A 27896-nucleotide genomic window follows, 5' to 3' on the forward strand; every position below is an offset into this window, starting at 1 on the left:
GACAGCTTCTGCCTCCAATAGATTTCCTAAGCACTAGTGTTTTAAGGAACAGCTTAAAAAGAGAATCCTAATGTGATTTCTTTATAATGGGTATGTTCCTTATCTTATCCTAGTGTCTAAACTTTTCTCCATGGCTGGACCCCCAAATAATATTCCTTTACGTGCTATGGGGTATCTAGATATTGGGATAGGTTTAATCACTACCTTAACCCTAACACGTACACTAACCCTAACTACTACCCTAACCCTAACACGTACCCTAATCCTAATCCCTACCCTAAACCGAGCCCTAACCCTAACACTAACCCTAACCCTAACCCTAACCCATACCCTACGCCGTATCCGAACCCCTCCCACAACCCGTACCCTAAGCCGTACCCTAAACCTAACCCTAAGCCTATCCCTAACCATAGGCTACCCTTGACTGCTTCTGCCTCCAATAGATTTCCTAAGCACTAGTGTTTTAAGGTACAGCTTAAAAAGAGAATCCTAATGTGATTTCTATATAATGGGTGTGTTCCTTATCTTATCCTAGTGTTTTAACTCTTCTCCATGGCTGGACACCCAAATAATAATCCTTTACGTGCTAAGGGGTATCTAGAGAGTAGGATAGGTTTAATAACTACCCTAACCATAACGCGTACCCTAAACCTAACCCCTACCCTAACCCTAACACGTACCCTAATCCTAACCCGTACCCTAAACCGAGCCCTAACCCTAACACTAACCCTAAACCTAACCCTAACCCATACCCTACGCCGTACCCGAAGCCCTCCCCGAACCCGTACCGTAAGCCGTACCCTAAGCCTAACCCTAAGCATAAACCTAACCCTAGGCTACCCTTGACTGCTTCTGCCTCCAATAGATTTCCTAAGCACTAGTGTTTTAAGGAACAGCTTAAAAAGAGAATCCTAATGTGATTTCTTTATAATGGGTGTGTTCCCTATCTTATCCTAGTGTCTAAACTCTTCTCCATGGCTGGACCTCCAAATAATATTCCTTTACGTGCTAAGGGGTGTCTAGAGAGTGGGATAGGTTTAATAACTACCCTAACCCTAACGCGTACCCTAACCCTAACCCCTACCCTAACCCTAACACGTACCCTACTCCTAACCCGTACCCTAAACCGAGCCCTAACCCTAACACTAACCCTAACCCTAACCCTAACACATACCCTAGACCATACCCGAAGCCCTCCCCGAACCCGTAGCCTAAGCCGTACCCTAAGCCTAACCCTAAGCCTAACCCTAACCCTAGGCTACCCTTGACTGCTTCTGCCTCCAATAGATTTCCTAAGCACTAGTGTTTTAAGGAACAGCTTAAAAAGAGAATACTAATGTGATTTCTTTATAATAGGTGTTTTCCTTATCTTATCCTAGTGTCTAAACTCTTCTCCATGGCTGGACCCCCAAATAATATTCCTATACGTGCTAAGGGGTATCTAGAGAGTGGGATAGGTTTAATAACTACCCTAACCCTAACGCGTACCCTAACGTTAACCCCTACCCTAACCCTAACACGTACCCTAATCCTATCGCGTACCTTAAACGGAGCCCTAACCCTAACATTAACCCAAAACCTAACCCTGACCCATACCCTCCGCCTTACACGAAGCCCTCCCTGAACCCGTACCCTAAGCCTAACCCTAAGCCTAACCCTAACCCTAGGCTACCCTTGAATGCTTCTGCCTCCAATAGATTTCCTAAGCACTAGTGTTTTAAGGAACAGCTTAAAAAGAGAATCCTAATGTGATTTATTTATAATGGGTGTGTTCCTTATCTTATCCTAGTGTCTAAACTCTTCTCCATGGCTGGAACCCCAAATAATATTCCTTTACGTGCTAAGTGGTATCTGGAGAGTGGGATAGGTTTAATAACTACCGTAACCCTAATGTGTACCCTAACCCTAACCCCTACCCTAACCCTAACACGTACCCTAATCCTAACCCGTACCCTAAACCGAGCCCTAACCCTAACACTAACCCTAACCCTAACCCTAACCCATACCCTACGCCGTACCCGAAGCCCTCCCCGAACCCGTACCCTAAGCCGTACCCTAAGCCTAACCCTAAGCCTAACCCTAATCCTAAGCTACTCTTGACTGCTTCTGCCTCCAATAGATTTTCTAAGCACTAGTGTTTTAAGAAACAGCTTAAAAAGAGAATCCTAATGTGATTTCTTTATAATGGGTGTGTTCCTTATCTTATCCTAGTGTCTAAACTCTTCTCCATGGCTGGACCTCCAAATAATATTCCTTTACGTGCTAAGGGGTATCTAGAGAGTGGGATAGGTTTAAGAACTACACTAACCCTAATGCGTACCCTCACCCAAACCCCTACCGTAACCCTAACACGTACCCTAATCCTAACCAATACCCTAAACCGAGCCCTAACCCTAACACTAACCCTAACCCTAACCCATACCCTACGCCATACCCGAAGCCCTCCCCGAAACCGTACCCTCAGCCGTACCCTAAGCCTAACCCTAAGCCTAACCCTAACCCTAGGCTACCCTTGACAGCTTCTGCCTCCAATAGATTTCCTAAGCACTAGTGTTTTAAGGAACAGCTTAAAAAGAGAATCCTAATGTGATTTCTTTATAATGGGTATGTTCCTTATCTTATCCTAGTGTCTAAACTTTTCTCCAGTGCTGGACCCCCAAATAATATTCCTTTACGTGCTAAGGGGTATCTAGATATTGGGATAGGTTTAATCACTACCTTAACCCTAACACGTACACTAACCCTAACTTCTACCCTAACCCTAACACGTACCCTAATCCTAATCCATAACCTAAACCGAGCCCTAACCCTAACACTAACCCTAACCCTAACCCTAACCCATACCCTACGCCGTATCCGAACCACTCCCACAACCCGTACCCTAAACCGTACCCTAACCCTAACCCTAAGCCTAACCCTAACCCTAGGCTACCCTTGACTGCTTCTGCCTCCAATAGATTTCCTAAGCACTAGTGTTTTAAGGAACAGCTTAAAAAGAGAATCCTAATGTGATTTCTTTATAATGGGTGTGTTCCTTATCTTATCCTAGTGTCTAAACTCTTCTCCATGGCTGGACCCCCAAATAATATTCCTTTACGTGCTAAGGGGTATCTAGAGAGTGGGATAGGTTTAATAACTACCCTAACCCTAAAGCGTACCCTAACGCTAATCCCTACCCTAACCCTAACACGTACCCTAATCCTATCCCGTACCCTAAACGGAGCCCTAACCCTAACATTAACCCAAACCCTAACCCTAACCCATACCCTCCGCCGTACACGAAGCCCTCCCCGAACCCGTACCCTAAGCCTAACCCTAAGCCTAACCCTATCCCTAGGCTACCCTTGACTGCTTCTGCCTCCAATAGCTTTCCTAAGCACTAGTGTTTTAAGGAACAGCTTAAAAAGAGAATCCTAATGTGATTTCTTTATAATGTGTGTGTTCCTTATATTATCTTAGTGTCTAAACGCTTCTCCATGGCTGGACTCCCAAATAATACTCCTTTACGTGCTAAGGGGTATCTAGAAGTGGGATAGGTTTAATAACTACCCTAACCCTAAGGCGTACCCTAACCCTAACCCCTACCCTAACCCTAACACGTACCCTAATCCTATCCCGTACCCTAAACCGAGCCCTAACCCTAAAACTAACCCTAACCCTAACCCTAACCCATACCCTACGCCGTACGCGAAGCCCTCCCCAAACCCGTACCCTAAGCCGTACCCTAAGCCTAACCCTAAGCCTAACCCTAACCCTAGGCTACCCTTGACTGCTTCTGCCTTCAATAGATTTCCTAAGCACTAGTGTTTTAAGGAACAGCTTAAAAAGAGAATCCTAATGTGATTTCTTTAAAATGGGTGTGTTCCTTATCTTATCCTAGTATCTAAACGCTTCTCCATGGCTGGACCCCCAAATAATATTCCTTTACGTGCTAAGGGGTATCTAGAGAGTGGGATAGGTTTAATAACTACCCTAAACATAACGCGTACCCTAACCCTAACCCCTACCCTAAACCTAACACGTACTCTAATCCTAAGCCGTACCCTAAACCGAGCCCTAACCCTAAAACTAACCCTAACCCTAACCCTAACCCATATCCTACGCCGTACCCGAAGCCCTCCCCGAACCCGTACCCTAAGCCGTACCCTAAGCCTAACCCTAAGCCTAACCCTAACCCTAGGCTACCCTTGAATGCTTCTGCCTCCAATAGATTTCCTAAGCACTAGTGTTTTAAGGAACAGCTTAAAAAGAGAATCCTAATGTGATTTCTTTATAATGGGTGTGTTCCTTATCTTATCCTAGTGTCTAAACTCTTCTCCATGGCTGGACCCCCAAATAATAATCCTTTACGTGCTAAGGGGTATCTAGAGAGTGGGATAGGTTTAATAACTACCCTAACCCTAACGCGTACCCTAACCCTAACCCCTACCCTAAAACTAACACGTACCCTAATCCTAACCCGTACCCTAAACCGAGCCCTAACCCTAACACTAAACCTAACCCTAACCGTAAAACATACCCTACACCGTACCCGAAGCCCTCCCCGAACCTGTACCCTAAGCCGTACCCTAAGGCTAACCCTAAGCCTAACCCTAACCCTAGGCTACCCTTGACTGCTTCTGCCTCCAATAGATTTCCTAAGCACTAGTGTTTTAAGGAACAGCTTAAAAAGAGAATCCTAATGTGATTTCTTTATAATGTGTGTGTTCCTTATATTATCTTAGTGTCTAAACGCTTCTCTATGGCTGGACCCCCAAATAATACTCCTTTACCTGCTAAGGGGTATCTAGAGAGTGGGATAGGTTTAATAACTACCCTAACCCTAACGCGTATCCTAACCCTAACCCCTACCCTAACCCTAACACGTACCCTAATCCTAACCCGTACCGTAAACCGAGCCCTAACCCTAACCCTAACCCTAACACATACCCTACACCGTACCCGAAGCCCTCCCCGAGCCCGTACCCTAAGCCGTACCCTAAGCCTAACCCTAAGCCTAACCCTAACACTAGGCTACCCTTGACTGCTTCTGCCTCCAATAGATTTCCTAAGCACTAGTGTTTTAAGGAACAGCTTAATAAGAGAATCCTAATGTGATTTCTTTATAATAGGTGTGTTCCTTATCTTATCCTAGTGTCTAAACTCTTCTCCATGGCTGGACCCCCAAATAATATTCCTTTACGTGCTAAGGGGTATCCAGAGAGTGGGATAGGTTTAATAACTACCCTAACCCTAACGCGTACCCTAACCTTAACCACTACCCTAACCCTAACACGTACCCTAATCCTATCCCGTACCCTAAACGGAGCCCTAACCCTAACATTAACCCAAACCCTAACCCTAACCCATACCCTCCGCCGTACACGAAGCCCTCCCCGAACCCGTACCCTACGTCGTACCCTAAGCCTAACCCTAACCCTAGGCTACCCTTGACTGCTTCTGCATCCAATAGATTTCCTAAGCACTAGTGTTTTAAGGAACAGCTTAATAAGAGAATCCTAATGTGATTTCTTTATAATGTGTGTGTTCCTTATCTTATCCTACTGTCTAAACTCTTCTCCATGGCTGGACATCCAAATAATATTCCTTTACGTGCTAAGTGGTATCTAGAGAGTGGGATAGGTTTAATAACTACCCTAACCCTAACGCGTACCCTAACCCTAACCCCTACCCTAACCCTACCATGTACCCTAATCCTAACCCGTACCCTAAACCGAGCCGTAACCCTAACACTAACCCTAACCCTAACCCTAACCCATACCCTACACCGTACCCGAAGCCCTCCCCGAAACCGTACCGTAAGCCGTACCCTAAGCCTAACCCTAAGCCTAAACCTAACCCTAGGCTACCCTTGACTGCTTCTGCCTCCAGTAGATTTCCTAAGCACTAGTGTTTTAAGGAACAGCTTAAAAAGAGAATCCTAATGTGATTTCTTTATAATGGGTGAGTTCATTATCTTATCGTAGTGTCTAAACTCTTCTCCATGGCTGGACCTCCAAATAATATTCCTTTACGTGCTAAGGGGTATCTAGAGAGTGGGATAGGTTTAATAACTACCCTAACCCTAACGAGTACCCTAACCCTAACCCCTACCCTAACCCTAACACGTACCCTAATCCTAACCCGTACCCTAAACCGAGCCCTAACCCTAACACTAACCCTAACCCTAACCCTAACACATACCCTACACCGTACCCGAAGCCCTCCCCGAACCCGTACCCTAAGCCGTACCCTAAGCCTAACCCTAAGCCTAACCCTATCCCTAGGCTACCCTTGACTGCTTCTGCCTCCAATAGATTTCCTAAGCACTAGTGTTTTAAGGAACAGCTTAAAAAGAGAATCCTAATGTGATTTCTTTATAATAGGTGTTTTCCTTATTTATCCTAGTGTCTAAACTCTTCTCCATGGCTGGACCCCCAAATAATATTCCTTTACGTGCTAAGGGGTATCTAGAGAGTGGGATAGGTTTAATAACTACCCTAACCCTAACGCGTACCCTAACGCTAACCCCTACCCTAACGCTAACACGTACCCTAATCCTATCCCGTACCCTAAACGGAGCCCTAACCCTAACATTAACCCAAACCCTAACCCTAACCCATACCCTCCGCCGTACACGAAGCCCTCCCCGAACCCGTACCCTAAGCCTAACCCTAAGCCTAACCCTAACCCTAGGCTACCATTGACTGCTTCTGCCTCCAATAGATTTCCTAAGCACTAGTGTTTTAAGGAACAGCTTAAAAAGAGAATCCTAATGTGATTTCTTTATAATTGGTGTGTTCCTTATCTTATCCTAGTGTCTAAACTCTACTCCATGGCTGGACCTCCAAATAATATTCCTTTACGTGCTAAGGGGTATCTAGAGAGTGGGATAGGTTTAATAACTACACTAACCCTAACGCGTACCCTAACCCAAACCCCTACCGTAACCCTAACACGTACCCTAATCCTAACCAATACACTAAACCGAGCCCTAACCCTAACAATAACCCTAACCCTAACCCTAACCCATATCCTACGCTGTACCCGAAGCCCTCCCCGAAACCGTACCCTCAGCCGTACCCTAAGCCTAACCCTAAGCCTAACCCTAACCCTAGGCTACCCTTGACAGCTTCTGCCTGCAATAGATTTCCTAAGCACTAGTGTTTTAAGGAACAGCTTAAAAAGAGAATCCTAATGTGATTTCTTTATAATGGGTATGTTCCTTATCTTATCCTAGTGTCTAAACTTTTCTTCATGGCTGGACCCCCAAATAATATTCCTTTACGTGCTAAGGGGTATCTAGATATTGGGATAGGTTTAATCACTACCTTAACCCAACACGTACACTAACCCTAATTACTACCCTAACCCTAACACGTACCCTAATCCTAATGCATACCCTAAACCGAGCCCTAACCCTAACACTAACCCTAACCCTAAACCTAACCCATACCCTACGCCGTATCCGAACCCCTCCCACAACCCGTACCCTAAGCCGTACCCTAACCCTAACCCTAAGCCTAACCCTAACCCTAGGCTACCCTTGACTGCTTCTGCCTCCAATAGATTTCCTAAGCACTAGTGTTTTAAGGAACAGCTTAAAAAGAGAATCCTAATGTGATTTCTTTATAATGGGTGTGTTCCTTATCTTATCCTAGTGTCTAAACTCTTCTCCATGGCTGGACCCCCAAATAATATTCCTTTATGTGCTAAGGGTATCTAGAGAGTGGGATAGTTTTAATAACTACCCTAACCATAACGCGTACCCTAACCCTAACCCCTACCCTAAACCTAACACGTACCCTAATCCTAACCCGTACCCTAAACCGAGCCCTAACCCTAACACTAACCCTAACCCTAACACTAACCCATACCCTACGCCGTACCCGAAGCCCTCCCTGAACCCGTACCGTAAGCCGTACCCTAAGCCTAACCCCAAGTCTAAACCTAACCCTAGGCTACCCTTGACTGCTTCTGCCTCCAATAGATTTCCTAAGCACTAGTGTTTTAAGTAACAGCTTAAAAAGAGAATCCTAATGTGATTTCTTTATAATGGGTCTGTTCCTTATCTTATCCTAGTGTCTAAACTCTTCTCCATGGCTGGACCTCCAAATAATATTCCTTTACGTGCTAAGGGGTATCTAGAGAGTGGGATAGGTTTAATAACTACCCTAACCCTAACGCGTACCCTAACCCTAACCCCTACCCTAACCCTACCACGTACCCTCATCCTAACCCGTACCCTAAACCGAGCCCTAACCCTAACACTAACCCTAACCCTAACACATACCCTACACCGTACCCGAAGCCCTCCCCGAACCCGTACCCTAAGCCGTACCCTAAGTCTAATTCTAAGCCTAACCCTAACCCTAGGCTACCCTTGACTGCTTCTGCCTCCAATAGATTTCCTAAGCACTAGTGCTTTAAGGAGCAGCTTAAAAAGAGAATTCTAATGTGATTTCTTTATAATAGGTGTTTTCCTTATTTTATCCTAGTGTCTAAACTCTTCTCCATGGCTGGACCCCCAAATAATATTCCTTTACGTGCTATGGGGTATCTAGAGAGTGGGATAGGTTTAATAACTACCCTAACCCTAATGCGTACCCTAACGCTAAACCCTACCCTAACCCTAACACGTACCCTAATCCTATCCCGTACCCTAAACGGAGCCCTAACCCTAACATTAACCCAAACCCTAACCCTAACCCATACCCTCCGCCGTACACGAAGCCCTCCCCGAACCCGTACCCTAAGCCTAACCCTAAGCCTAACCCTAACCCTAGGCTACCCTTGACTGCTTCTGCCTCCAATAGATTTCCTAAGCACTAGTGTTTTAAGGAACAGCTTAAAAAGAGAATCCTAATGTGATTTCTTTATAATGTGTGTGTTCCTTCTATTATCTTAGTGTCTAAATTCTTCTCCATGGCTGGACTCCCAAATAATACCCCTTTACGTGCTAAGGGGTATCTAGAAGTGGGATAGGTTTAATAACTACCCTAACCCTAACGCGTACCCTAACCCTAACCCCTACCCTAACCCTAACACGTACCCTAATCCTATCCCGTACCCTAAACCGAGCCCTAACCCTAAAACTAACCCTAACCCTAACCCTAACCCATACCCTACGCCGTACCCAAAGCCCTCCCCGAACCCGTACCCTAAGCCGTACCCTAAGCCTAACCCTAAGCCTAACCCTAACCCTAGTCTACCCTTGACTGCTTCTGCCTCCAAAAGATTTCCTAAGCACTAGTGTTTTAAGGAACAGCTTAAAAAGAGAATCCTAATGTGATTTCTTTAAAATGGGTGTGTTCCTTATCTTATCCTAGTATCTAAACTCTTCTCCATGGCTGGACCCCCAAATAATATTCCTTTACGTGCTAAGGGGTATCTAGACAGTGGGATAGGTTTAATAACTACCCTAAACATAACGCGTACCCTAACCCTAACCCCTACCCTAAACCTAACACGTACTCTAATCCTAACCCGTACCCTAAACCGAGCCCTAACCCTAAAACTAACCCTAACCCTAACCCTAACCCATATCCTACGCCGTACCCGAAGCCCTCCCCGAACCCGTACCCTAAGCCGTACCCTAAGCCTAACCCTAAGCCTAACCCTAACCCTAGGCTACCCTTGACTGCTTCTGCCTCCAATAGATTTCCTAAGCACTAGTGTTTTAAGGAACAGCTTAAAAAGAGAATCCTAATGTGATTTATTTATAATAGGTGTTTTCCTTATTTATCCTAGTGTCTAAACTCTTCTCCATGGCTGGACCCCCAAATAATATTCCTTTACGTGCTAAGGGGTATCTAGAGAGTGGGATAGGTTTAATAACTACCCTAACCCTAACGCGTACCCTAACGCTAACCCCTACCCTAACGCTAACACGTACCCTAATCCTATCCCGTACCCTAAACGGAGCCCTAACCCTAACATTAACCCAAACCCTAACCCTAACCCATACCCTCCGCCGTACACGAAGCCCTCCACAAACCCATACCCTAAGCCGTACCCTAAGCCTAACCCTAAGCCTAACCCTAACCCTAGGCTACCCTTGACAGCTTCTGCCTGCAATAGATTTCCTAAGCACTAGTGTTTTAAGGAACAGCTTAAAAAGAGAATCCTAATGTGATTTCTTTATAATGGGTATGTTCCTTATCTTATCCTAGTGTCTAAACTTTTCTCCATGGCTGGACCCCCAAATAATATTCCTTTACGTGCTAAGGGGTATCTAGATATTGGGATAGGTTTAATCACCACCTTAACCCAACACGTACACTAACCCTAACTACTACCCTAACCCTAACACGTACCCTAATCCTAATCCATACCCTAAACCGAGCCCTAACCCTAACACTAACCCTAACCCTAAACCTAACCCATACCCTACGCCGTATCCGAACCCCTCCCACAACCCGTACCCTAAGCCGTACCCTATGGCTAATCCTAAGCCTAACCCTAACCCTAGGCTACCCTTGACTTCTTCTGCCTCCAATAGATTTCCTAAGCACTAGTGTTTTAAGGAACAGCTTAAAAAGAGAATACTAATGTGATTTCTTTATAATAGGTGTTTTCCTTATCTTATCCTAGTGTCTAAACTCTTCTCCATGGCTGGACCCCCAAATAATATTCCTATACGTGCTAAGGGGTATCTAGAGAGTGGGATAGGTTTAATAACTACCCTAACCCTAACGCGTACCCTAACGCTAACCCCTACCCTAACCCTAACACGTACCCTAATCCTATCGCGTACCTTAAACGGAGCCCTAACCCTAACATTAACCCAAAACCTAACCCTGACCCATACCCTCCGCCTTACACGAAGCCCTCCCTGAACCCGTACCCTAAGCCTAACCCTAAGCCTAACCCTAACCCTAGGCTACCCTTGAATGCTTCTGCCTCCAATAGATTTCCTAAGCACTAGTGTTTTAAGGAACAGCTTAAAAAGAGAATCCTAATGTGATTTATTTATAATGGGTGTGTTCCTTATCTTATCCTAGTGTCTAAACTCTTCTCCATGGCTGGAACCCCAAATAATATTCCTTTACGTGCTAAGTGGTATCTGGAGAGTGGGATAGGTTTAATAACTACCGTAACCCTAATGTGTACCCTAACCCTAACCCCTACCCTAACCCTAACACGTACCCTAATCCTAACCCGTACCCTAAACCGAGCCCTAACCCTAACACTAACCCTAACCCTAACCCTAACCCATACCCTACGCCGTACCCGAAGCCCTCCCCGAACCCGTACCCTAAGCCGTACCCTAAGCCTAACCCTAAGCCTAACCCTAATCCTAGGCTACTCTTGACTGCTTCTGCCTCCAATAGATTTTCTAAGCACTAGTGTTTTAAGAAACAGCTTAAAAAGAGAATCCTAATGTGATTTCTTTATAATGGGTGTGTTCCTTATCTTATCCTAGTGTCTAAACTCTTCTCCATGGCTGGACCTCCAAATAATATTCCTTTACGTGCTAAGGGGTATCTAGAGAGTGGGATAGGTTTAATAACTACACTAACCCTAATGCGTACCCTCACCCAAACCCCTACCGTAACCCTAACACGTACCCTAATCCTAACCAATACCCTAAACCGAGCCCTAACCCTAACACTAACCCTAACCCTAACCCATACCCTACGCCATACCCGAAGCCCTCCCCGAAACCGTACCCTCAGCCGTACCCTAAGCCTAACCCTAAGCCTAACCCTAACCCTAGGCTACCCTTGACAGCTTCTGCCTCCAATAGATTTCCTAAGCACTAGTGTTTTAAGGAACAGCTTAAAAAGAGAATCCTAATGTGATTTCTTTATAATGGGTATGTTCCTTATCTTATCCTAGTGTCTAAACTTTTCTCCAGGGCTGGACCCCCAAATAATATTCCTTTACGTGCTAAGGGGTATCTAGATATTGGGATAGGTTTAATCACTACCTTAACCCTAACACGTACACTAACCCTAACTTCTACCCTAACCCTAACACGTACCCTAATCCTAATCCATAACCTAAACCGAGCCCTAACCCTAACACTAACCCTAACCCTAACCCTAACCCATACCCTACGCCGTATCCGAACCACTCCCACAACCCGTACCCTAAACCGTACCCTAACCCTAACCCTAAGCCTAACCCTAACCCTAGGCTACCCTTGACTGCTTCTGCCTCCAATAGATTTCCTAAGCACTAGTGTTTTAAGGAACAGCTTAAAAAGAGAATCCTAATGTGATTTCTTTATAATGGGTGTGTTCCTTATCTTATCCTAGTGTCTAAACTCTTCTCCATGGCTGGACCCCCAAATAATATTCCTTTACGTGCTAAGGGGTATCTAGAGAGTGGGATAGGTTTAATAACTACCCTAACCCTAAAGCGTACCCTAACGCTAATCCCTACCCTAACCCTAAGACGTACCCTAATCCTATCCCGTACCCTAAACGGAGCCCTAACCCTAACATTAACCCAAACCCTAACCCTAACCCATACCCTCCGCCGTACACGAAGCCCTCCCCGAACCCGTACCCTAAGCCTAACCCTAAGCCTAACCCTATCCCTAGGCTACCCTTGACTGCTTCTGCCTCCAATAGCTTTCCTAAGCACTAGTGTTTTAAGGAACAGCTTAAAAAGAGAATCCTAATGTGATTTCTTTATAATGTGTGTGTTCCTTATATTATCGTAGTGTCTAAACGCTTCTCCATGGCTGGACTCCCAAATAATACTCCTTTACGTGCTAAGGGGTATCTAGAAGTGGGATAGGTTTAATAACTACCCTAACCCTAAGGCGTACCCTAACCCTAACCCCTACCCTAACCCTAACACGTACCCTAATCCTATCCCGTACCCTAAACCGAGCCCTAACCCTAAAACTAACCCTAACCCTAACCCTAACCCATACCCTACGCCGTACGCGAAGCCCTCCCCAAACCCGTACCCTAAGCCGTACCCTAAGCCTAACCCTAAGCCTAACCCTAACCCTAGGCTACCCTTGACTGCTTCTGCCTTCAATAGATTTCCTAAGCACTAGTGTTTTAAGGAACAGCTTAAAAAGAGAATCCTAATGTGATTTCTTTAAAATGGGTGTGTTCCTTATCTTATCCTAGTATCTAAACTCTTCTCCATGGCTGGACCCCCAAATAATATTCCTTTACGTGCTAAGGGGTATCTAGACAGTGGGATAGGTTTAATAACTACCCTAAACATAACGCGTACCCTAACCCTAACCCCTACCCTAAACCTAACACGTACTCTAATCCTAACCCGTACCCTAAACCGAGCCCTAACCCTAAAACTAACCCTAACCCTAACCCTAACCCATATCCTACGCCGTACCCGAAGCCCTCCCCGAACCCGTACCCTAAGCCGTACCCTAAGCCTAACCCTAAGCCTAACCCTAACCCTAGGCTACCCTTGAATGCTTCTGCCTCCAATAGATTTCCTAAGCACTAGTGTTTTAAGGAACAGCTTAAAAAGAGAATCCTAATGTGATTTCTTTATAATGGGTGTGTTCCTTATCTTATCCTAGTGTCTAAACTCTTCTCCATGGCTGGACCCCCAAATAATAATCCTTTACGTGCTAAGGGGTATCTAGAGAGTGGGATAGGTTTAATAACTACCCTAAACCTAACGCGTACCCTAACCCTAACCCCTACCCTAAAACTAACACGTACCCTAATCCTAACCCGTACCCTAAACCGAGCCCTAACCCTAACACTAAACCTAACCCTAACCGTAAAACATACCCTACACCGTACCCGAAGCCCTCCCCGAACCTGTACCATAAGCCGTACCCTAAGGCTAACCCTAAGCCTAACCCTAACCCTAGGCTACCCTTGACTGCTTCTGCCTCCAATAGATTTCCTAAGCACTAGTGTTTTAAGGAACAGCTTAAAAAGAGAATCCTAATGTGATTTCTTTATAATGTGTGTGTTCCTTATATTATCTTAGTGTCTAAACGCTTCTCTATGGCTGGACCCCCAAATAATACTCCTTTACGTGCTAAGGGGTATCTAGAGAGTGGGATAGGTTTAATAACTACCCTAACCCTAACGCGTATCCTAACCCTAACCCCTACCCTAACCCTAACACGTACCCTAATCCTAACCCGTACCGTAAACCGAGCCCTAACCCTAACCCTAACCCTAACACATACCCTACACCGTACCCGAAGCCCTCCCCGAGCCCGTACCCTAAGCCGTACCCTAAGCCTAACCCTAAGCCTAACCCTAACACTAGGCTACCCTTGACTGCTTCTGCCTCCAATAGATTTCCTAAGCACTAGTGTTTTAAGGAACAGCTTAATAAGAGAATCCTAATGTGATTTCTTTATAATAGGTGTTTTCCTTATCTTATCCTAGTGTCTAAACTCTTCTCCATGGCTGGACCCCCAAATAATATTCCTTTACGTGCTAAGGGGTATCCAGAGAGTGGGATAGGTTTAATAACTACCCTAACCCTAACGCGTACCCTAACCTTAACCACTACCCTAACCCTAACACGTACCCTAATCCTATCCCGTACCCTAAACGGAGCCCTAACCCTAACATTAACCCAAACCCTAACCCTAACCCATACCCTCCGCCGTACACGAAGCCCTCCCCGAACCCGTACCCTACGTCGTACCCTAAGCCTAACCCTAACCCTAGGCTACCCTTGACTGCTTCTGCATCCAATAGATTTCCTAAGCACTAGTGTTTTAAGGAACAGCTTAATAAGAGAATCCTAATGTGATTTCTTTATAATGTGTGTGTTCCTTATCTTATCCTACTGTCTAAACTCTTCTCCATGGCTGGACATCCAAATAATATTCCTTTACGTGCTAAGTGGTATCTAGAGAGTGGGATAGGTTTAATAACTACCCTAACCCTAACGCGTACCCTAACCCTAACCCCTACCCTAACCCTACCATGTACCCTAATCCTAACCCGTACCCTAAACCGAGCCGTAACCCTAACACTAACCCTAACCCTAACCCTAACCCATACCCTACACCGTACCCGAAGCCCTCCCCGAAACCGTACCGTAAGCCGTACCCTAAGCCTAACCCTAAGCCTAAACCTAACCCTAGGCTACCCTTGACTGCTTCTGCCTCCAGTAGATTTCCTAAGCACTAGTGTTTTAAGGAACAGCTTAAAAAGAGAATCCTAATGTGATTTCTTTATAATGGGTGAGTTCATTATCTTATCCTAGTGTCTAAACTCTTCTCCATGGCTGGACCTCCAAATAATATTCCTTTACGTGCTAAGGGGTATCTAGAGAGTGGGATAGGTTTAATAACTACCCTAACCCTAACGAGTACCCTAACCCTAACCCCTACCCTAACCCTAACACGTACCCTAATCCTAACCCGTACCCTAAACCGAGCCCTAACCCTAACACTAACACTAACCCTAACCCTAACACATACCCTACACCGTACCCGAAGCCCTCCCCGAACCCGTACCCTAAGCCGTACCCTAAGCCTAACCCTAAGCCTAACCCTATCCCTAGGCTACCCTTGACTGCTTCTGCCTCCAATAGATTTCCTAAGCACTAGTGTTTTAAGGAACAGCTTAAAAAGAGAATCCTAATGTGATTTCTTTATAATAGGTGTTTTCCTTATTTATCCTAGTGTCTAAACTCTTCTCCATGGCTGGACCCCCAAATAATATTCCTTTACGTGCTAAGGGGTATCTAGAGAGTGGGATAGGTTTAATAACTACCCTAACCCTAACGCGTACCCTAACGCTAACCCCTACCCTAACGCTAACACGTACCCTAATCCTATCCCGTACCCTAAACGGAGCCCTAACCCTAACATTAACCCAAACCCTAACCCTAACCCATACCCTCCGCCGTACACGAAGCCCTCCCCGAACCCGTACCCTAAGCCGTACCCTAAGCCTAACCCTAACCCTAGGCTACCATTGACTGCTTCTGCCTCCAATAGATTTCCTAAGCACTAGTGTTTTAAGGAACAGCTTAAAAAGAGAATCCTAATGTGATTTCTTTATAATTGGTGTGTTCCTTATCTTATCCTAGTGTCTAAACTCTACTCCATGGCTGGACCTCCAAATAATATTCCTTTACGTGCTAAGGGGTATCTAGAGAGTGGGATAGGTTTAATAACTACACTAACCCTAACGCGTACCCTAACCCAAACCCCTACCGTAACCCTAACACGTACCCTAATCCTAACCAATACACTAAACCGAGCCCTAACCCTAACAATAACCCTAACCCTAACCCTAACCCATATCCTACGCTGTACCCGAAGCCCTCCCCGAAACCGTACCCTCAGCCGTACCCTAAGCCTAACCCTAAGCCTAACCCTAACCCTAGGCTACCCTTGACAGCTTCTGCCTGCAATAGATTTCCTAAGCACTAGTGTTTTAAGGAACAGCTTAAAAAGAGAATCCTAATGTGATTTCTTTATAATGGGTATGTTCCTTATCTTATCCTAGTGTCTAAACTTTTCTTCATGGCTGGACCCCCAAATAATATTCCTTTACGTGCTAAGGGGTATCTAGATATTGGGATAGGTTTAATCACTACCTTAACCCAACACGTACACTAACCCTAATTACTACCCTAACCCTAACACGTACCCTAATCCTAATGCATACCCTAAACCGAGCCCTAACCCTAACACTAACCCTAACCCTAAACCTAACCCATACCCTACGCCGTATCCGAACCCCTCCCACAACCCGTACCCTAAGCCGTACCCTAACCCTAACCCTAAGCCTAACCCTAACCCTAGGCTACCCTTGACTGCTTCTGCCTCCAATAGATTTCCTAAGCACTAGTGTTTTAAGGAACAGCTTAAAAAGAGAATCCTAATGTGATTTCTTTATAATGGGTGTGTTCCTTATCTTATCCTAGTGTCTAAACTCTTCTCCATGGCTGGACCCCCAAATAATATTCCTTTATGTGCTAAGGGGTATCTAGAGAGTGGGATAGTTTTAATAACTACCCTAACCATAACGCGTACCCTAACCCTAACCCCTACCCTAAACCTAACACGTACCCTAATCCTAACCCGTACCCTAAACCGAGCCCTAACCCTAACACTAACCCTAACCCTAACACTAACCCATACCCTACGCCGTACCCGAAGCCCTCCCTGAACCCGTACCGTAAGCCGTACCCTAAGCCTAACCCCAAGCCTAAACCTAACCCTAGGCTACCCTTGACTGCTTCTGCCTCCAATAGATTTCCTAAGCACTAGTGTTTTATGGAACAGCTTAAAAAGAGAATCCTAATGTGATTTCTTTATAATGGGTCTGTTCCTTATCTTATCCTAGTGTCTAAACTCTTCTCCATGGCTGGACCTCCAAATAATATTCCTTTACGTGCTAAGGGGTATCTAGAGAGTGGGATAGGTTTAATAACTACCCTAACCCTAACGCGTACCCTAACCCTAACCCCTACCCTAACCCTACCACGTACCCTCATCCTAACCCGTACCCTAAACCGAGCCCTAACCCTAACACTAACCCTAACCCTAACACATACCCTACACCGTACCCGAAGCCCTCCCCGAACCCGTACCCTAAGCCGTACCCTAAGTCTAATTCTAAGCCTAACCCTAACCCTAGGCTACCCTTGACTGCTTCTGCCTCCAATAGATTTCCTAAGCACTAGTGCTTTAAGGAGCAGCTTAAAAAGAGAATTCTAATGTGATTTCTTTATAATAGGTGTTTTCCTTATTTTATCCTAGTGTCTAAACTCTTCTCCATGGCTGGACCCCCAAATAATATTCCTTTACGTGCTATGGGGTATCTAGAGAGTGGGATAGGTTTAATAACTACCCTAACCCTAATGCGTACCCTAACGCTAAACCCTACCCTAACCCTAACACGTACCCTAATCCTATCCCGTACCCTAAACGGAGCCCTAACCCTAACATTAACCCAAACCCTAACCCTAACCCATACCCTCCGCCGTACACGAAGCCCTCCCCGAACCCGTACCCTAAGCCTAACCCTAAGCCTAACCCTAACCCTAGGCTACCCTTGACTGCTTCTGCCTCCAATAGATTTCCTAAGCACTAGTGTTTTAAGGAACAGCTTAAAAAGAGAATCCTAATGTGATTTCTTTATAATGTGTGTGTTCCTTCTATTATCTTAGTGTCTAAATTCTTCTCCATGGCTGGACTCCCAAATAATACTCCTTTACGTGCTAAGGGGTATCTAGAAGTGGGATAGGTTTAATAACTACCCTAACCCTAACGCGTACCCTAACCCTAACCCCTACCCTAACCCTAACACGTACCCTAATCCTATCCCGTACCCTAAACCGAGCCCTAACCCTAAAACTAACCCTAACCCTAACCCTAACCCATACCCTACGCCGTACCCAAAGCCCTCCCCGAACCCGTACCCTAAGCCGTACCCTAAGCCTAACCCTAAGCCTAACCCTAACCCTAGTCTACCCTTGACTGCTTCTGCCTCCAAAAGATTTCCTAAGCACTAGTGTTTTAAGGAACAGCTTAAAAAGAGAATCCTAATGTGATTTCTTTAAAATGGGTGTGTTCCTTATCTTATCCTAGTATCTAAACTCTTCTCCATGGCTGGACCCCCAAATAATATTCCTTTACGTGCTAAGGGGTATCTAGACAGTGGGATAGGTTTAATAACTACCCTAAACATAACGCGTACCCTAACCCTAACCCCTACCCTAAACCTAACACGTACTCTAATCCTAACCCGTACCCTAAACCGAGCCCTAACACTAAAACTAACCCTAACCCTAACCCTAACCCATATCCTACGCCGTACCCGAAGCCCTCCCCGAACCCGTACCCTAAGCCGTACCCTAAGCCTAACCCTAAGCCTAACCCTAACCCTAGGCTACCCTTGACTGCTTCTGCCTCCAATAGATTTCCTAAGCACTAGTGTTTTAAGGAACAGCTTAAAAAGAGAATCCTAATGTGATTTATTTATAATAGGTGTTTTCCTTATTTATCCTAGTGTCTAAACTCTTCTCCATGGCTGGACCCCCAAATAATATTCCTTTACGTGCTAAGGGGTATCTAGAGAGTGGGATAGGTTTAATAACTACCCTAACCCTAACGCGTACCCTAACGCTAACCCCTACCCTAACGCTAACACGTACCCTAATCCTATCCCGTACCCTAAACGGAGCCCTAACCCTAACATTAACCCAAACCCTAACCCTAACCCATACCCTCCGCCGTACACGAAGCCCTCCACAAACCCATACCCTAAGCCGTACCCTAAGCCTAACCCTAAGCCTAACCCTAACCCTAGGCTACCCTTGACAGCTTCTGCCTGCAATAGATTTCCTAAGCACTAGTGTTTTAAGGAACAGCTTAAAAAGAGAATCCTAATGTGATTTCTTTATAATGGGTATGTTCCTTATCTTATCCTAGTGTCTAAACTTTTCTCCATGGCTGGACCCCCAAATAATATTCCTTTACGTGCTAAGGGGTATCTAGATATTGGGATAGGTTTAATCACCACCTTAACCCAACACGTACAGTAACCCTAACTACTACCCTAACCCTAACACGTACCCTAATCCTAATCCATACCCTAAACCGAGCCCTAACCCTAACACTAACCCTAACCCTAAACCTAACCCATACCCTACGCCGTATCCGAACCCCTCCCACAACCCGTACCCTAAGCCGTACCCTATGGCTAATCCTAAGCCTAACCCTAACCCTAGGCTACCCTTGACTGCTTCTGCCTCCAGTAGATTTCCTAAGCGCTAGTGTTTTAAGGAACAGCTTAAAAAGAGAATCCTAATGTGATTTCTTTATAATAGGTGTTTTCCTTATCTTATCCTAGTGTCTAAACTCTTCTCCATGGCTGGACCCCCAAATAATATTCCTTTACGTGCTAAGGGGTATCTAGAGAGTGGGATAGGTTTAATAACTACCCTCAACCTAACGCGTACCCTAACGCTAACCCCTACCCTAACCCTAACACGAACCCTAATCCTATCCCGTACCCTAAACGGAGCCCTAACCCTAACATTAACCCAAACCCTATCACTAACCTATAACCTCCGCCGTACACGAAGCCCTCCCCGAACCCGTACCCTAAGCCGTACCCTAAGCCTAACCCTAAGCCTAACCCTAACCCTAGGCTACCCTTGACTGCTTCTGCCTCCAATAGATTTTCTAAGCACTAGTGTTTTAAGAAACAGCTTAAAAAGAGAATCCTAATGTGATTTCTTTATAATGGGTGTGTTCCTTATCTTATCCTAGTGTCTAAACTCTTCTCCATGGCTGGACCTCCAAATAATATTCCTTTACGTGCTAAGGGGTATCTAGAGAGTGGGATAGGTTTAATAACTACACTAACCCTAATGCGTACCCTAACCCAAACCCCTACCGTAACCCTAACACGTACCCTAATCCTAACCAATACCCTAAACCGAGCCCTAACCCTAACACTAACCCTAACCCTAACCCTAACCCATACCCTACGCCATACCCGAAGCCCTCCCCGAAACCGTACCCTCAGCCGTACCCTAAGCCTAACCCTAAGCCTAACCCTAACCCTAGGCTACCCTTGACAGCTTCTGCCTCCAATAGATTTCCTAAGCACTAGTGTTTTAAGGAACAGCTTAAAAAGAGAATCCTAATGTGAATTATTTATAATGGGTGTGTTCCTTATCTTATCCTAGTGTCTAAACTCTTCTCCATGGCTGGAACCCCAAATAATATTCCTTTACGTGCTAAGTGGTATCTGGAGAGTGGGATAGGTTTAATAACTACCGTAACCCTAATGTGTACCCTAACCCTAACCCCTACCCTAACCCTAACACGTACCCTAATCCTAACCCGTACCCTAAACCGAGCCCTAACCCTAACACTAACCCTAACCCTAACACTAACCCATACCCTACGCCGTACCCGAAGCCCTCCCCGAACCCGTACCCTAAGCCGTACCCTAAGCCTAACCCTAAGCCTAACCCTAACCCTAGGCTACTCTTGACTGCTTCTGCCTCCAATAGATTTTCTAAGCACTAGTGTTTTAAGAAACAGCTTAAAAAGAGAATCCTAATGTGATTTCTTTATAATGGGTGTGTTCCTTATCTTATCCTAGTGTCTAAACTCTTCTCCATGGCTGGACCTCCAAATAATATTCCTTTACGTGCTAAGGGGTATCTAGAGAGTGGGATAGGTTTAATAACTACACTAACCCTAATGCGTACCCTCACCCAAACCCCTACCGTAACCCTAACACGTACACTAATCCTAACCAATACCCTAAACCGAGCCCTAACCCTAACACTAACCCTAACCCTAACCCTAACCCATACCCTACGCCATACCCGAAGCCCTCCCCGAAACCGTACCCTCAGCCGTACCCTAAGCCTAACCCTAAGCCTAACCCTAACCCTAGGCTACCCTTGACAGCTTCTGCCTCCAATGATTTCCTAAGCACTAGTGTTTTAAGGAACAGCTTAAAAAGAGAATCCTAATGTGATTTCTTTATAATAGGTGTTTTCCTTATTTATCCTAGTGTCTAAACTCTTCTCCATGGCTGGACCCCCAAATAATATTCCTTTACGTGCTAAGGGGTATCTAGAGAGTGGGATAGGTTTAATAACTACCCTAACCCTAACGCGTACCCTAACGCTAACCCCTACCCTAACGCTAACACGTACACTAATCCTATCCCGTACCCTAAACGGAGCCCTAACCCTAACATTAACCCAAACCCTAACCCTAACCCATACCCTCCGCCGTACACGAAGCCCTCCCCGAACCCGTACCCTAAGCCTAACCCTAAGCCTAACCCTAACCCTAGGCTACCATTGACTGCTTCTGCCTCCAATAGATTTCCTAAGCACTAGTGTTTTAAGGAACAGCTTAAAAAGAGAATCCTAATGTGATTTCTTTATAATTGGTGTGTTCCTTATCTTATCCTAGTGTCTAAACTCTACTCCATGGCTGGACCTCCAAATAATATTCCTTTACGTGCTAAGGGGTATCTAGAGAGTGGGATAGGTTTAATAACTACACTAACCCTAACGCGTACCCTAACCCAAACCCCTACCGTAACCCTAACACGTACCCTAATCCTAACCAATACACTAAACCGAGCCCTAACCCTAACAATAACCCTAACCCTAACCCTAACCCATATCCTACGCTGTACCCGAAGCCCTCCCCGAAACCGTACCCTCAGCCGTACCCTAAGCCTAACCCTAAGCCTAACCCTAACCCTAGGCTACCCTTGACAGCTTCTGCCTGCAATAGATTTCCTAAGCACTAGTGTTTTAAGGAACAGCTTAAAAAGAGAATCCTAATGTGATTTCTTTATAATGGGTATGTTCCTTATCTTATCCTAGTGTCTAAACTTTTCTTCATGGCTGGACCCCCAAATAATATTCCTTTACGTGCTAAGGGGTATCTAGATATTGGGATAGGTTTAATCACTACCTTAACCCAACACGTACACTAACCCTAATTACTACCCTAACCCTAACACGTACCCTAATCCTAATGCATACCCTAAACCGAGCCCTAACCCTAACACTAACCCTAACCCTAAACCTAACCCATACCCTACGCCGTATCCGAACCCCTCCCACAACCCGTACCCTAAGCCGTACCCTAACCCTAACCCTAAGCCTAACCCTAACCCTAGGCTACCCTTGACTGCTTCTGCCTCCAATAGATTTCCTAAGCACTAGTGTTTTAAGGAACAGCTTAAAAAGAGAATCCTAATGTGATTTCTTTATAATGGGTGTGTTCCTTATCTTATCCTAGTGTCTAAACTCTTCTCCATGGCTGGACCCCCAAATAATATTCCTTTATGTGCTAAGGGGTATCTAGAGAGTGGGATAGTTTTAATAACTACCCTAACCATAACGCGTACCCTAACCCTAACCCCTACCCTAAACCTAACACGTACCCTAATCCTAACCCGTACCCTAAACCGAGCCCTAACCCTAACACTAACCCTAACCCTAACACTAACCCATACCCTACGCCGTACCCGAAGCCCTCCCTGAACCCGTACCGTAAGCCGTACCCTAAGCCTAACCCCAAGCCTAAACCTAACCCTAGGCTACCCTTGACTGCTTCTGCCTCCAATAGATTTCCTAAGCACTAGTGTTTTATGGAACAGCTTAAAAAGAGAATCCTAATGTGATTTCTTTATAATGGGTCTGTTCCTTATCTTATCCTAGTGTCTAAACTCTTCTCCATGGCTGGACCTCCAAATAATATTCCTTTACGTGCTAAGGGGTATCTAGAGAGTGGGATAGGTTTAATAACTACCCTAACCCTAACGCGTACCCTAACCCTAACCCCTACCCTAACCCTACCACGTACCCTCATCCTAACCCGTACCCTAAACCGAGCCCTAACCCTAACACTAACCCTAACCCTAACACATACCCTACACCGTACCCGAAGCCCTCCCCGAACCCGTACCCTAAGCCGTACCCTAAGTCTAATTCTAAGCCTAACCCTAACCCTAGGCTACCCTTGACTGCTTCTGCCTCCAATAGATTTCCTAAGCACTAGTGCTTTAAGGAGCAGCTTAAAAAGAGAATTCTAATGTGATTTCTTTATAATAGGTGTTTTCCTTATTTTATCCTAGTGTCTAAACTCTTCTCCATGGCTGGACCCCCAAATAATATTCCTTTACGTGCTATGGGGTATCTAGAGAGTGGGATAGGTTTAATAACTACCCTAACCCTAATGCGTACCCTAACGCTAAACCCTACCCTAACCCTAACACGTACCCTAATCCTATCCCGTACCCTAAACGGAGCCCTAACCCTAACATTAACCCAAACCCTAACCCTAACCCATACCCTCCGCCGTACACGAAGCCCTCCCCGAACCCGTACCCTAAGCCTAACCCTAAGCCTAACCCTAACCCTAGGCTACCCTTGACTGCTTCTGCCTCCAATAGATTTCCTAAGCACTAGTGTTTTAAGGAACAGCTTAAAAAGAGAATCCTAATGTGATTTCTTTATAATGTGTGTGTTCCTTCTATTATCTTAGTGTCTAAATTCTTCTCCATGGCTGGACTCCCAAATAATACTCCTTTACGTGCTAAGGGGTATCTAGAAGTGGGATAGGTTTAATAACTACCCTAACCCTAACGCGTACCCTAACCCTAACCCCTACCCTAACCCTAACACGTACCCTAATCCTATCCCGTACCCTAAACCGAGCCCTAACCCTAAAACTAACCCTAACCCTAACCCTAACCCATACCCTACGCCGTACCCAAAGCCCTCCCCGAACCCGTACCCTAAGCCGTACCCTAAGCCTAACCCTAAGCCTAACCCTAACCCTAGTCTACCCTTGACTGCTTCTGCCTCCAAAAGATTTCCTAAGCACTAGTGTTTTAAGGAACAGCTTAAAAAGAGAATCCTAATGTGATTTCTTTAAAATGGGTGTGTTCCTTATCTTATCCTAGTATCTAAACTCTTCTCCATGGCTGGACCCCCAAATAATATTCCTTTACGTGCTAAGGGGTATCTAGACAGTGGGATAGGTTTAATAACTACCCTAAACATAACGCGTACCCTAACCCTAACCCCTACCCTAAACCTAACACGTACTCTAATCCTAACCCGTACCCTAAACCGAGCCCTAACACTAAAACTAACCCTAACCCTAACCCTAACCCATATCCTACGCCGTACCCGAAGCCCTCCCCGAACCCGTACCCTAAGCCGTACCCTAAGCCTAACCCTAAGCCTAACCCTAACCCTAGGCTACCCTTGACTGCTTCTGCCTCCAATAGATTTCCTAAGCACTAGTGTTTTAAGGAACAGCTTAAAAAGAGAATCCTAATGTGATTTATTTATAATAGGTGTTTTCCTTATTTATCCTAGTGTCTAAACTCTTCTCCATGGCTGGACCCCCAAATAATATTCCTTTACGTGCTAAGGGGTATCTAGAGAGTGGGATAGGTTTAATAACTACCCTAACCCTAACGCGTACCCTAACGCTAACCCCTACCCTAACGCTAACACGTACCCTAATCCTATCCCGTACCCTAAACGGAGCCCTAACCCTAACATTAACCCAAACCCTAACCCTAACCCATACCCTCCGCCGTACACGAAGCCCTCCACAAACCCATACCCTAAGCCGTACCCTAAGCCTAACCCTAAGCCTAACCCTAACCCTAGGCTACCCTTGACAGCTTCTGCCTGCAATAGATTTCCTAAGCACTAGTGTTTTAAGGAACAGCTTAAAAAGAGAATCCTAATGTGATTTCTTTATAATGGGTATGTTCCTTATCTTATCCTAGTGTCTAAACTTTTCTCCATGGCTGGACCCCCAAATAATATTCCTTTACGTGCTAAGGGGTATCTAGATATTGGGATAGGTTTAATCACCACCTTAACCCAACACGTACAGTAACCCTAACTACTACCCTAACCCTAACACGTACCCTAATCCTAATCCATACCCTAAACCGAGCCCTAACCCTAACACTAACCCTAACCCTAAACCTAACCCATACCCTACGCCGTATCCGAACCCCTCCCACAACCCGTACCCTAAGCCGTACCCTATGGCTAATCCTAAGCCTAACCCTAACCCTAGGCTACCCTTGACTGCTTCTGCCTCCAGTAGATTTCCTAAGCGCTAGTGTTTTAAGGAACAGCTTAAAAAGAGAATCCTAATGTGATTTCTTTATAATAGGTGTTTTCCTTATCTTATCCTAGTGTCTAAACTCTTCTCCATGGCTGGACCCCCAAATAATATTCCTTTACGTGCTAAGGGGTATCTAGAGAGTGGGATAGGTTTAATAACTACCCTCAACCTAACGCGTACCCTAACGCTAACCCCTACCCTAACCCTAACACGAACCCTAATCCTATCCCGTACCCTAAACGGAGCCCTAACCCTAACATTAACCCAAACCCTATCACTAACCTATAACCTCCGCCGTACACGAAGCCCTCCCCGAACCCGTACCCTAAGCCGTACCCTAAGCCTAACCCTAAGCCTAACCCTAACCCTAGGCTACCCTTGACTGCTTCTGCCTCCAATAGATTTTCTAAGCACTAGTGTTTTAAGAAACAGCTTAAAAAGAGAATCCTAATGTGATTTCTTTATAATGGGTGTGTTCCTTATCTTATCCTAGTGTCTAAACTCTTCTCCATGGCTGGACCTCCAAATAATATTCCTTTACGTGCTAAGGGGTATCTAGAGAGTGGGATAGGTTTAATAACTACACTAACCCTAATGCGTACCCTAACCCAAACCCCTACCGTAACCCTAACACGTACCCTAATCCTAACCAATACCCTAAACCGAGCCCTAACCCTAACACTAACCCTAACCCTAACCCTAACCCATACCCTACGCCATACCCGAAGCCCTCCCCGAAACCGTACCCTCAGCCGTACCCTAAGCCTAACCCTAAGCCTAACCCTAACCCTAGGCTACCCTTGACAGCTTCTGCCTCCAATAGATTTCCTAAGCACTAGTGTTTTAAGGAACAGCTTAAAAAGAGAATCCTAATGTGAATTATTTATAATGGGTGTGTTCCTTATCTTATCCTAGTGTCTAAACTCTTCTCCATGGCTGGAACCCCAAATAATATTCCTTTACGTGCTAAGTGGTATCTGGAGAGTGGGATAGGTTTAATAACTACCGTAACCCTAATGTGTACCCTAACCCTAACCCCTACCCTAACCCTAACACGTACCCTAATCCTAACCCGTACCCTAAACCGAGCCCTAACCCTAACACTAACCCTAACCCTAACACTAACCCATACCCTACGCCGTACCCGAAGCCCTCCCCGAACCCGTACCCTAAGCCGTACCCTAAGCCTAACCCTAAGCCTAACCCTAACCCTAGGCTACTCTTGACTGCTTCTGCCTCCAATAGATTTTCTAAGCACTAGTGTTTTAAGAAACAGCTTAAAAAGAGAATCCTAATGTGATTTCTTTATAATGGGTGTGTTCCTTATCTTATCCTAGTGTCTAAACTCTTCTCCATGGCTGGACCTCCAAATAATATTCCTTTACGTGCTAAGGGGTATCTAGAGAGTGGGATAGGTTTAATAACTACACTAACCCTAATGCGTACCCTCACCCAAACCCCTACCGTAACCCTAACACGTACACTAATCCTAACCAATACCCTAAACCGAGCCCTAACCCTAACACTAACCCTAACCCTAACCCTAACCCATACCCTACGCCATACCCGAAGCCCTCCCCGAAACCGTACCCTCAGCCGTACCCTAAGCCTAACCCTAAGCCTAACCCTAACCCTAGGCTACCCTTGACAGCTTCTGCCTCCAATGATTTCCTAAGCACTAGTGTTTTAAGGAACAGCTTAAAAAGAGAATCCTAATGTGATTTCTTTATAATAGGTGTTTTCCTTATTTATCCTAGTGTCTAAACTCTTCTCCATGGCTGGACCCCCAAATAATATTCCTTTACGTGCTAAGGGGTATCTAGAGAGTGGGATAGGTTTAATAACTACCCTAACCCTAACGCGTACCCTAACGCTAACCCCTACCCTAACGCTAACACGTACACTAATCCTATCCCGTACCCTAAACGGAGCCCTAACCCTAACATTAACCCAAACCCTAACCCTAACCCATACCCTCCGCCGTACACGAAGCCCTCCCCGAACCCGTACCCTAAGCCTAACCCTAAGCCTAACCCTAACCCTAGGCTACCATTGACTGCTTCTGCCTCCAATAGATTTCCTAAGCACTAGTGTTTTAAGGAACAGCTTAAAAAGAGAATCCTAATGTGATTTCTTTATAATTGGTGTGTTCCTTATCTTATCCTAGTGTCTAAACTCTACTCCATGGCTGGACCTCCAAATAATATTCCTTTACGTGCTAAGGGGTATCTAGAGAGTGGGATAGGTTTAATAACTACACTAACCCTAACGCGTACCCTAACCCAAACCCCTACCGTAACCCTAACACGTACCCTAATCCTAACCAATA

The sequence above is a fragment of the Balaenoptera physalus genome, assembly GCF_965194825.1.
Source record: "Balaenoptera physalus genome assembly, contig: HAP1_SCAFFOLD_393, whole genome shotgun sequence".
NCBI classification, from domain to species: domain Eukaryota; kingdom Metazoa; phylum Chordata; class Mammalia; order Artiodactyla; family Balaenopteridae; genus Balaenoptera; species Balaenoptera physalus.